Raw genomic sequence first — 13,332 nt, forward strand, 5'->3', positions numbered from 1 at the left:
CTCTGCTCCGGAGCATAGAGAAACATCCAGGGCAGCGTCAAACACATATGCGGCATGCAATAGTGCGGGGGACAGGGAGGGGGAACCAAGTGTGTGCTTGGCTGAACAAAATACCAAGGTTTGGGTCAGGTACAGGAGCAAATATCTTCCAACGCGTTTCGTAACTCAAAGTTACTTCTTTAGGGATGTAGACAGCTGGAGGAGTACACGCATATATATATACCCAGCAACCCCCAATTGGTGACTCAGGTTTCAAATTACCACGCCAATCAGTGAGAATGCACACAACTGCCCCTCAGCGATCCACAAACATTAGTATACAATGAATAAAAGAAACAGAAACATGTTTAAAATACATAGAAATACAAAATACATAATACATTTGTGACCAAATTCTGAAAGAGAGAGAGCCACAATTAGAGATATACAAATATGATGAGACATGATATAACATGAATAGAGGAAGGAATCAGAGAACACACATCCATATAGATAAATAAAGATCAGAATAAGGACCAGATGTCTATGTCTTCATTTAACCCTTTAGGGGTCAGAGAACCGAGTTTATATATCAAAAAGGTTTCTTGGTAGGAGAGGCTTTTAATTCTATCACCTCCTCTCCTTTCCTTAGGCACAACTTTGATGCCCTTGAACATCAATTTAGAAGGATCTTTGTTATGGTGTATTGCGTAATAACACGATAGACTGTGTTTTTCATACCCATTTTTTATATTTCTAATGTGCTCCTGTATTCAGATCTTTAAACATCTTTTAGTGCGGCCTACATACTGTAGACCACACTCACAGTTCACTAAATAGACCAAATGAGTTGAATTACAATTAATAAAAGAATTGACGGCAATGCTCTCACCATTCGCAAACGAACTGAATGTTTTCCTTTCAGTGTGTAATTGCTTACATATCGAGCACTTCCCACATTGATAGTTACCAATGGGCTTGTCACTAATCCAGGTACTCGGGTTTGATCTAACCTGAATATTACCCACATCAATAGGGGCTAGTGTATTCATAAGGTTTTTCGCCCTCCTGTAGATGAATTTAGGAGCACCTGGAAAGCGATCACCCAAGGCTGGATCGTTACATAAAATGCCCCAATGTTTTTGGACAATTTTTTTAAATTTTCCTGTTAACCGAATTGAAGGTGGTAATGAACGGTACCTCTATCAAATTACCCAAATCCCTTGTTTTTTCCCTGACTTTGGGAACTAACAGGGTACATTTGTACACTCCGGACCCCAACAACCTAGGCACATTCTGACAACAATTCCTCTACAATACCCCCCTTGAAACTTATACCCGAGCAATCCCTGCTCTCTGGCATGCCCGGAACGGGAAAAACTTTTATAACGCATATTACATTGGAATCATACAATGTGACTGGGCCCAAGAGGTAACTCTCTTGGACCCTTATACACGGATCAGGGGTAACCAAAATAGGCTTAACCTTTATTTGAGAGCATGGTTACCCCCTGCCGTCACAACCAGCATCTAATTAGTTATAATGCAATATTGTTTACAACCAAAAAGTTTCGGTAAAGTATTAAAAATATTTGAATTTGCAATGAATATTTGTATTGTCACTGAAGGGTTTATTGTGCAATACATATAAGTATACCTCTACAGAACCTAGGATTGCTAACCCCTAATTTAAAAAAAGTAAACATTCTCCTACAGATCCTTGCTGTGAATACTGACAATAGCAAATTCCTTTGGTTACTAAGCAACATTCTTCAATCATGGACACAGTCAAAAAATACCTTTCATCCATTTTATACTGTAGCATCAAAAATATTATTTTAGAAATTTTAAATAGAAAGCAATAAAACAAAAAGGTGTTAATCTCGGATCTATTGCCGAGTTGATTTTTCAATGTGTGTTATTGGCCAACAGGAAAGTACAGTAAGAGGTACAGAAGTAGTAGTGACGCATGACAAAGGGACATAGCTTTCAAGTGTTTTCCGATGCCAGAAAGTGTCTTGAGGCATAGCACAGCTTAATAAATATGGACTTCATAATGGTGTACAGTAAACTAAAGGGAACTATCAGAGGTCAAATTACATATTTTTAGAATGCAAATCCAAATAGGGTATAAAATGGAGTAAAAACATGAGCAACTTTAACATCCACAGGCACCTTAGTACCCACATCACCCACTTCTACTATACTCACCCCAACACACCTATCTTTCCTCCATCTACCAATAGCTTTTGACCTATTAGCCAAATATACATAAATGGTGAATACAGTAATCTGTACCTTTTTCAATAAAATTCAGACATCATTTTTTTTAATTCCTTGAGTAATGTATTTTCAAAAAATATATTTTTTCATGGGAGTATTTCTATGTGTGACGGTTCAGGGGATTCCTTCCCCTTCTTATGCTCCTGACGTCGCCCTCTCTGTCCCTTCCTCTGCCAACCTCCCTTCGCTTACCCACTCCGGTCCCGCTCCGGCAGCCTCTAACGCCGTTCCCTTGCCTCAGCGCAAGGCCCGCGCACCCGCATGTTCCCCGAGCTCCTGCGGCGACACTCCCTGCTCTCAGGTCCCCTCAGTGTCCGCTTCCATTCCCTCACCTCTGGTGGCTATCCCCTCCATTTCTCCGTTCCCCTCCGCAGGTGTGTCCGCGGCTAGGCGCTCCGCGCGTCTCGTGACGCAGCCTGTGCGCGCGCACTCTCAGTTTACAGAGGGTGCGCGCACACGCTCCTTTTCTAAAGCCTGTCAGTCTCTGAACTCCTCCTCCCATGCCCTGCAAGCAATCTCTCTGTCTGACTCTCCTGTCTCCTCCTATTCTCCTCCTGACCTATCCCTGCTGTCTCCCACTTCTCCCTCTGCTCCTCCTCTCTCTCCTATTGGTGTTCCCTCCTTTATAATCCCTGTCTGTCCTCTCTATCATTGCTCTGCATAGTTCCTGTTATCCCTGTGTGTGCAGACCTATGCTTTGCTCTCTCTGTGTTCCAGCCTGTACCTGCTCCTGCTTATCTTTGGATTTCCCTGGTTTTGACCCCTGCTCGTCCTGGACTACCCTGCTCTCTGTTACCCTTGAACCTTGCTACGAACTCTACTTTGCTGACCTCTGGAACCCTTGGACTTGGCTTACGAACTTGACTACTCTGCTTTCTGGATCCCTGGACTTTGGCGCATGGACACGACCATTCTTACGTTATACCACCAAGACGTTGCAAGTATACTAACTATTTTCCAACAGGTCCAGCAATGCCAGACCACACTCCGGGCTTGCCCCCACTGCTGTGGGTGTGTGGTAATACCGTTCCCACCTCAGTATTGGGATCTTGCCAGGTGTAGACGGACGTACACAGAGGTACACAATTTGGAGACGTTTATAATGTGAAATTATAATAGGCTTTATTGTGCCTTTTCCTTTTCATCAGGAAATTATCCAAACACAGGGTGGGGGGGGGGGAAATCTTCCATTCACTTGGGAGTATTTCTAGTGAAATCCTTGCAATTAGTTCACATCTCCATTAGTTAAGCTTCTCCCAGCCCAAACACATAACATGAAAATAAGCAGATATAAGCAGTATCTTAATAAGGAAAGTCTTATCTGTTTAGTTGCTGTAGAGTAAGCTTCTCTGCTCTCCTGGAACCGCACCCGTGCGTGCACAGAAAAATATCAGCATCCAGGTTTAGAAGTCTTATTTGGTGTCTTGCAATCAGCTCTGCTGTGTGGCTGGCAGAGCTCAAGACTGGTCTTTTGGTCAGTCTCTCCTGGGACTCAAGAACCTCTGCTCTGTCTCTCCAAAGGTCAGCTCTCAGTCAGAGCTAAAGAGAGTCACTTCCTGTCTCAAAGGCAGGCTTTTTGTAAACAATCTAATCAGGCAGGTGGTGTTTAGTAATTAACGACCACACTGCTAGATTAAAGGAACATTACTGAACAGGGATAAGTCCCCTGTTACATACCTCCCCTGTTTGTGGGAAGCTCGGGCTTACCACGGCCAAAGCCCATCCTTCCACTCTCCTTCTAGATATCTCTGTGACTTGAATGAGAGTGGATGGAGGAAGAGAACCCTCTGTCCCGCTGGGATTGGAGCCCTTTCTCCAGTTTATTTTTGTCTCCTCCCGAAGATGCTTGAGATCAGCACTCCTCAGTCACTCGAGAAGGACTTTTTCCACGTAAAGTCTTTTTATTGCGTGCGTGGTCTTGAGATTTCTGTTGCATCGGGCACTCCTCTTTTTGTAGACAAAGTGTATGGCAACAGTTGTAGGGCAGTTAGGACTAGCCCTTAGAGTTTTCTGCTCTTGAAGTGGTCTTTCTGCAGCTTCTCCACACCACGGAGTCGCCAGTTCAGCTTCTTCAGCTAAGGATTCTTCTGGCTTTGATTCTGCACTCCTACCTCTGTTTGTTGCCTATTGGGCAGCTGTAGGTTTGGCTAGTGCTTTCTTTGGTGGCTCAAACTTCGTAATTTTGTTTTGAAGTTGCGTGGAGTCCCCAACTCTCACTGTACCCTTGTCCTTATGGGCATTAGTTACTGTGAGATACTGGTGCTTGGGCAGAGCCAATACCTTTTTCCGTATTGGAGGAATCTGTATCAGAGTCTCCTTCATATTCTGGAGCTCTGTAATTTTTGTCGTCAAGGTTGCCGCTGCATCTGTTTTCTCCTTGGTGTACTGACTCAAGGGAATGGAACAGTCTCTCTGTCTCTCCAGCTCTTGCTCCAGTTTCTGAGCCTTCTCACACTCCCTCTCATACAGAGTCACCTGGTATCGAAGCTCTGCTTCCAACGATGCTCTGAAGACATGCAGCGTGGCCTTTAGCTCCTCATACTGCTCTGTGGGGACGTACAGGGTATTCAGACGTTCCTGCAGTGCTTGTACCTCTTTAGCAGCCTGCAGCTTTTCTTCCTGCAGCGTTTGCTGCTTCTCCCCAGCATACTGGAGGTGTGTATGCAGACCTTGCAGTTGGTTCTGCAGTCAGTGCTCTGCTTCAAACTTTTCCTTGACTTCTTTTGTCAACTGAAAATTTTCTTCTTTCAGTTTTAAGTTTTCTCTTTTTAGTCTTGACATTTCTCCTTTTTCAGTCTCTGTATTCTTCAGGGCCTCTTTGCAGTCCTCCTTCCATTTACGCACATCTGCTTTGAGAATGACAATCTCCTGGCGTGAGACTTCCTTCTCTAGGTTGAGGGTCTGAAGCTCCTTCTGAGAGACTTTGAGATCTGTATCAAGATTACCAATAGTTTCTTTAGCAATGTCCAGCTCCTCAGTGAGACTGTGTAGTTCTTTTCTGGAAACTTCCAGGTCTGTGTGGCAGCTGTTGATCTCCTGTTGTGAGGAATTCAGCTCTATGCGAAGAGTGTGAACCTCTTGCTGGAAGACTGTCATCTGCTTCAGTGCCTCCTCATACTTCCGCTTTAGCGTAGCCACCATTTTATCAGATTGGCTCTGCTTTGCATCCATGGCGGAGATAGTAGCCTTTGCAGTATCTAGATCAGTCTTGAGATCCTCCAATTCGGTCTTGGCCGCAGAGTAAATTGCGAGCACAGTCTTCTGTAGCTCAGTATTATTTTTTCTCTCTCTTCCTAATTCTTCACAGAGCAGATCACAGTCATGCCTGGCAATTTTCAGGGCATCTTCAGGGCTGGTCAAGGGATCGTCACTCACTGGTTCGGGCTCCGCTTCCCTGGGATGACTAGTTGAAGGTTCCTCACTGTTGGCACCGGACAGACACTTCTTTGGGGTACACGACTTCTGCCTTTGGCCCTCTGGATATTCGGTTAACCGTGGGACGAATTCTCCATTTTCTCTAGGCTGCAGGGCAACTCGGTCCCCCTTTTCCTCCACAGGATCTGCGGACGTGTCTGTTCCTTCCACGGTAAGTGAAGAACTGCTTTTCTTTTTCTGCCTTTGTGATTTGGATGACACCGTCCCTTCAGGGATATTGGGGTCTCCATCTTCATTTGAAATTTTAGCAGCTTCATTATATACGCCAGGCTTTTCTTTGCAGTTGCTTTAGCTGACAGAAATATTGGGTGATCTGCTGCTCGAGCTCTGTCTCCTGTTGATCATACTCGTCATCAATGGGAGCGGTCTTTTCTGTTCGTGCCGAGTTCAGGCACCCCCACCATTCTTGGGGTGTTTTGTGGGTGTGACTCGGTTCGGGTTCCCCGTAAGAGATGTCTTCCTCTTTATTGGACTGGAAGGGCCACTCTTCCATGGGGTAGGGTTCATTACAGGAACGCTGCATCTTGTCCTCCATTTTTAAGCTATCAGGTGTAATTTTCTTCCTGACCTCAGGAGGCGCTATTGCAGCTGTTGCCACTGTATTTGCTAGAACCTCCAATTGTGGTAGTCCTACAGATGGGCATGTTTGCTTGTAGAGGTCGTAGCTCTCACAGGCATCTCTGTAGACTTTTCTTTCTTGGATATTTTTTTTTTTTTTTTAAGATCAGCAGTACTGTGCATGCATTTTCTTTTATCAGGTATACAAGATGTTCAGTTGCTAGGTAAAAAAAAGTCTATTTGCTTTAAACCATTTTCTTGCAGGGTGCAATCTCCCCGCTTCAGCAACAGAATTTGGTTTTCTGCCTGAGTTCAGTAATTTTCAGTCTCATCTTTGGGTATTATGGCATTCACACTTCACACTTTGGGTGTCTGTTTTTGCTCCCAAGATATATATAGGCAGACTTTTTTACTTGCAGAAAAAAAACATTATTTGCAGTGGACTATTTCTTTCATTCCCGGCAGGGTGACTCAACATTCAGCAATTGGTTTTGAAAAAACCTTTTACACAGTTCAGAAATCACTTTTTCCCCCTATAGGGCAATTTTACACTCAGCATTGGTTTGCTAAAAATTCCCCTGCTTCAGCACAGTTTTGTATCAATTTTCACCGTTTTCTGCATATACTCCATTCACAGCTGGTAGTCCTATGCGGTGCGGCAACCTTTATCTGCAAAATCAGTACCACTCGTGGGTCACCATCTGTATTCACTGCTTCAGCGAAACTTTTGAAAACAACAAACACCTATCCCTTTCCAAGGGCTGACTCACTTCTTGAACCCTGACTATGGCTGAAAGGCAAAGACCCCTATTTCAATGACCATATTACACTTTGTGATAGGCAAAATAAGGTTTAGCTACTTCAGCAGTCTCTTCTGGGTTTTTGTAAGTTTCAGTGGTGTGTATCCCTTTAATTCCGATCTCTGCTGCATGAGGTTTTTTTTTTTTTTTTTTCAGACTGTTTGTAAAGTAGGCAAAAAGCATAAAAAAAATTTCACATAAAAATCTCCGGTCCTTTTTAACTACAAAGACACCTCTTATCCCACTTCTGACACCAAATGTAGACGGACGTTCACAGTGGTACACAATTTGGAGACGTTTATAATGTGAAATTATAATAGGCTTTATTGTGCCTTTTCCTTTTCATCAGGAAATTATCCAAACACAGGGGGGGGGAACAAAGCTTCCATTCACTTGGGAGTATTTCTAGTGAAATCCTTGCAATTAGTTCACATCTCCATTAGTTAACAGTAGAGGCAACGTTTATTCTAACATTTGCCGATAAACTAGCCGGGTTACATTCTGGGTATGTGCTGGGTATGTGCTGGGTATGTTCTGGGCTAGTTTGAGGCACGTTTAAGGCATTTCTGCATTGACTAACGACCCATAGGATTAACACAGCAGGGATCCCTGGCAGTCCAATTCAGTTTGAATGGGACTGCCAGGGACCCCCGCTGTTAATCTGATAGGCCATTAATCAATGCAGAAATGCTGGGGCTAGTTTAAGGCATGTATTCAGAATGTACCTGGGTGTTTCCTGGGTTTTTTGGGGAATTGCCACTGGTTTTTGTTCGAATAAGAGTTGCATCTACTGTAAGCTTCTCCCAGCCCAAACACATAACATGAAAATAAGCAGATATAAGCAGTCTCTTAATAAGGAAAGTATTATTTGTTTAGTTGCTGTAGAGTAAGCTTCTCTGCTTTCCTGGAACCGCACCCGTGCGTGCACAGAAAAATATCAGCATCCAGGTTTAGAAGTCTTATTTGGTGTCTTGCAATCAGCTCTGCTGTGTGGCTGGCAGAGCTCAAGACTGGTCAGCTCCAGAGATCTGGGTTTCTTTTGGTCAGTCTCTCCTGGGACTCAAGAACCTCTGCTCTGTCTCTCCAAAGGTCAGCTCTCAGTCAGAGCTAAAGAGAGTCACTTCCTGTCTCAAAGGCAGGCTTTTTGTAAACAATCTAATCAGGCAGGTGGTGTTTAGTAATTAACTACCACACTGCTAGATTAAAGGAACATTACTGAACAGGGATAAGTCCCCTGTTACATCAGGTCTGCGGGCATACAGGCGTGACACTATGTTAGAGTGTAGTTTTGTCTTCTAATGAGAAAGAAAAAGATAGAGAGAGAAAGAGAAAGAAAGAAAGAAAGCAAAAGTAATAAAGAAAGAGAGAGATTAAGAGATAGAGAAAGAGATAGAGAGTGAAAAAATAGTGAGATAAAGACAAAATATAAATAAAATAAAAAGAACCAATGTTTTCAACACAAATACAGAGACAGAATTGTTTGTGCAAAAGGAACATTGATCTGTCAACCAAAAAGTGGAAGTGATCTGCTTACAAAGGAAAATATGAATATATGATTATGATTATGACAAGCTTAAAATATGATATAAAAATAAAAAAGCCAAGGTGGCGCTCAATGCTACCAGTGTAAATAGTTAAACTGACAGTGCTTAGATTATTATGTCATTGTTACGATTGTGCTCGCCACAAACCGGGACCGGACCCCGGGGCTGAGGTGGGGTTATATAATCACCGACCTTAGTCCGCGCAGACTGATCCGGAGTGCGCAGTTCGTAGTCGTACGTAGCAGGGTCAGGATTGGAGAAGGCAGCATCATCGTTATTCAAGCAGGAGTTCGGCAACAGGTAGTCAGGAGTTCCCCGCTTCAGCTTAGGAGCGTGAGCGCGGGAGTGGCCTCTTTTCGTGAGGAACGGCCTCGGCCCATGACGCCAGTCTCAGCAGGGGGAGACAGCAGGCTGGCCAAAGTACACCGCAGGGCAGTGTCGGGAAACCAACGCTTCAGCACAGAAGTCAGGAACGGGCCCCCGCATGGAACTAGCAGGCGGCCTCAGGAAACAATGCTTCAGCAGAGAAGTCAGGAACGGGCCCCCGCATGGAACTAGCAGGCGGCCTCAGGAAACAACGCTTCAGCAGAGAAGTCAGGAACGGGCCCCGCATGGAACTAGCAGGCGGCCTCAGGAACTAGGGGCAAGAACCAGAAAGGTTAGTACACCAGGATACAAGCCAGGGTGGCTAGTGGCAGAGACAGTAACATCCAGGGTAGGAATTTATGCTCAGCACTGTTTCAGTGCCAATGCCCAGGATATAAAGGGCGGAGATCCAATCACAGGAGGAGGGTGTGTGAGTATTCCTCCAATGATGAAGCACATGGCAGAAGCTGCAATGAGAGGCAGCACATGTGCCATTGATTGCCAGAGGAAGCTTTTGCAAATGCAGAAGTCTGCAAAAGCTATAATCAAAGCCAGGAGCGGATTCCTTACAGTCATACATCATTGCACAATAAATTAGGCTCATTAACTTATGTAACAGCCCTTAATTATAAATTATAATAATTTAGTGTTACTATATACTGTAAGTGATGCAAAAAAAAGTGAGCAGTGCACAATAGAAATAATCATATAATAAGAATAGTATACTCCTCCACTCTGACCCTTATAGAGATAAGTTTAGTTTATCTCTCCCAAACTTGTTCCAAAACAAAAAACATGAGAGCGGGGGACTAAATCCAAGAAGAAAGGGAGACAGAAAACACTACAAAGAGCAGTAATGCTGGTACTGTGAACAAGATGAGCAACACAAAATCTTTCAATGCTTATACTCACAATTGAGTAAGATAATGAGGCAAATCACAAATCAGTGGCAGTGTGGTAGATGTGGTTTCCTATTGTCCTGGTGAACTCAGGAGAAAAAGGAAATACGATAATGCAAAAATATCTTTATAGTATGAAAAACACCTCAAGAATCGGGGTTTACGGGATTAAAATTCTTTAAAACATGAAACTGAATATGACAGTGACTCCTGCATGTCAGGTGAGTCGTGATCTCACCGATTCTCTCAGGTCTGTCGCACCAGGAAACTATTAACTATTCCGGTTCTGGCTGCCTGGCAAGGAAGAAGAGGCTCAGTCTTTTCTCTGAATCACCGATGGGGCTCTCTGTGACTCTACGCATTTCGCTATATGTTTTGCAGTGCTGTGCTTGTGCTAGCAGATGACATTTAATAGTTTTTATGTATTGTATAATATATGTTGTCAGAGAATGAGAATGTAGAGCCATTTATGCATGTTGTCTGTGAGATTTTGTTTACCATTGTGTGTAATAGCAGCACCAGATTAAGGGTTGTGTATTAATGAGGTCCAATCCCATTGTAGTCCCTTCGGTGACTGTGGGAGGGCTTATGTTGAGAGAGGGTATATATAGATTTATAGATGTGGGTGGGGACTATGACTCCTGATGAAGCTGCAAGCACAGCGAAACACGTAGAGTCACAAAGAGCCCCATCTGTGATTCAGAGAAAACTCAGCTTCTCCTTCCTTGCCGAGTGGCCGTAACCGGAACTGGAAGTTATGCTGCCGGACGTGATGGCCTGAGAGGAGCAGTGAGATCGCGACTCACCCGACCTGCGGAAGTCATTGTCATATTACGTTTTATATTTTAAAGAATTATAATCCCGTAAGCCTCAATTCTGGAGGTATTTTTTATACTATAAAGATATATTTCTATATACCTGAGGTGGGGGCGGGACCTAATGCCTCACAGTATCCCCCCCCCCTTCAGGAGCGACCGCCGGGCATCTCAGGGATGGTTTGAGGGGATACTTCAAATGAAAGGCCCGGACAAGCCTGGGGGCATGTGATTTGTCCCTGGAGATCCAAGATCGCTCTTTGGGCCAAAAAACCCTCCAATGGACCAGATACTGGAGACTTCCCCTGGTTATCCTCGAATCCAGAACTGTCTGTACGTTAAACTCTTGTATCCATTCCTCTAGAAGGAGGGGTTCAGGAGGCAAGACTGGAGCAGGAGACCAGGAGTCCTGTACAAATGGCTTAAGGAGGGAGGTGTGGAAGACAGATGGGATTCACATGGAAGCTGGCAACCGTAACCGATAGGCCACTGGATTGATTTTCTTAATGATGGTAAATGGTTTAATAAATCTCGGTGCCAATTTTACTATGGGTACCTTCAGACAAATGTTTTTGGTGGACAGCCATACTTTCTCCCTTTGATTGTATGCTGGAGTTTTCTGTCGATGCCGATTGCCTATTTTTTTTGCATGGAAACTGCTTTCTTGAGATTCTCTTGAATCTTTACCCATGAGTTCTGTAGTTACAGAATCCTGTTGTCAGCTGCTGCCACCCCGGATCTTGGTCCTGTAGTGGGAAGAACTGAAGGGTGAAACCCATAATTGATAAAAACTGGTGAGTCCATAGTTGACGTAAGTTGTTGTGAGAGAACTTGGCCCAGGGCAAAAGATTTGTCCAGTTGTCCTGGGTATCTGGAAAAAAAAGCATTGGATGAATTATTCTAGTGATTGGCTAATCCGTTCTGTCTGACCATTGGTCTGAGGATGATAACCCGGAAGAGGAAGTGGAGAGATCTCCAATTGTTGGCAAAAAGCCAGCCAAAATGAAGAGATAAATTGGGACCCCCGATTCGAAACAATAACTTGGGGTACCCCATGGAGATGAAAAATGTCTTTGATGAATACCTCTGATAATTTGAGGGCATTAGGCAGTCCCTTAAGGGGAATAAAATGTACTTGCGTGAAGAATCGGTCCACCACTACCAGGATGGTATTCATACCTTTGGATATCGGTAATTCCATGATGAAATCCAGGGATAGGTGGGTGGTCTAGAATCGGAAGAGGCTGGAGTAACCCTGTGGGTCTATTACGGGGAGTCTTATTTTGAGCACATGTAGGGCACGTGGTGACAAATTCCTTGATCTCTCTCCGCATTCCCGGCCACCAAAATGTCCGTTATAGCAGGTCGATGGTTCTCCTAGTTCCTGTGTGTCCGGAGGTCTTGGACGAATTACCCCATTCCAGTACCTTCCTACGATATGCAGGTGCGGTGAAAAGATGTCCTTCTGGGACTTCGAGACTCTCAGGAATATCCAACTGACCTTGAACAATGTTCTCCAAAGAATCAAAAAGTTATTAGCAGATATTATGCATGATGGGGGAAGTATAATCTCCTCTCGGTCTTCAGTCTTGTCTTCCACCAGGAATTGATGGGAGAGGGCGTCTGCCTTCACATTCTTTGAGCCTGGTAGATACAAAATAATAAAATTATACTGGCGAACAACAAAGGGACCATTGTGCTTGGCGTGACCCCAACCAACGAGCGCCTTCAATATGTAGGAGGTTTTTGTGATCCGTAAGTATGGTGACTGGATTTTCAGTGCCCTCGAGCAGATTCCTCCAATCTTCTGAAGCCATTTTTGATGGCAAGGAGTTCCCAATTGCCTACATCTTTGTTTTGTTCGGCAGAAGATTTTTTTTGGAGAATAAAGCGCACGGGTGAAGTTTGGCCTCAGGTGTTTTCTTCTGGGACAGTACTGCTCCAGCCCCGATGTAAGATGCATCCACTTCAAGAGTTAAGGATAAATCAGGGTCTGGGTGCACGAGGACAAGAGCTGATATGAAGGCTGTTTTCAGTCTCTTGAATGCTTGAATAGCAGTATGAGACCATAAGGTGGAATCAACACCTTTCTGTGTCAAGGCTGTAATGGACGCTACTACGGCGAGAAGTTCTGTATGAATCTTTGGTAGTAGTTGGTGAAGCCTAGGAAGCATTGTACGGCTTTCAGAGTCGTGGGATGAGGCGAATCCAGGACCGCTTTCACCTTGGCTGGATCCATGGCAAGGCCAGTAATAGAGAGGATATAACCTAAAAAGGCCGTTGTGGTATGATGGAACTTACACTTCTCTAACTTAGCGAATAAATTATTCTCCCATAGACATACAGTAGAAGTACCTGTTTAACATCAGCAGAATGTTCCTGTACGCACTTAGAGAAGATTAGGATATCATCAAGGTAGACAATGACGTTTTTGTCAAGTAGATCCCTGAAAATGTCATTAACAAAGTCCTGGAATACTGCTGGAGCATTATTAAGACCGAATGGCATCACAAGGTAATGTCCGTCCTGGGTGTTGAAGGCTGCCTTCCACTCGTCCCCCTGATAGATTCTTCCTAGATTGTAAACTCCTCGAAAGTCCGACTTGGTGAAGATTGTGCACCCCTGCAGTTTGTCAAAGAGTTCGGAAATTAAC

Source organism: Ascaphus truei, chromosome 1 (assembly GCF_040206685.1).
Source record: "Ascaphus truei isolate aAscTru1 chromosome 1, aAscTru1.hap1, whole genome shotgun sequence".
Taxonomy (NCBI): domain Eukaryota; kingdom Metazoa; phylum Chordata; class Amphibia; order Anura; family Ascaphidae; genus Ascaphus; species Ascaphus truei.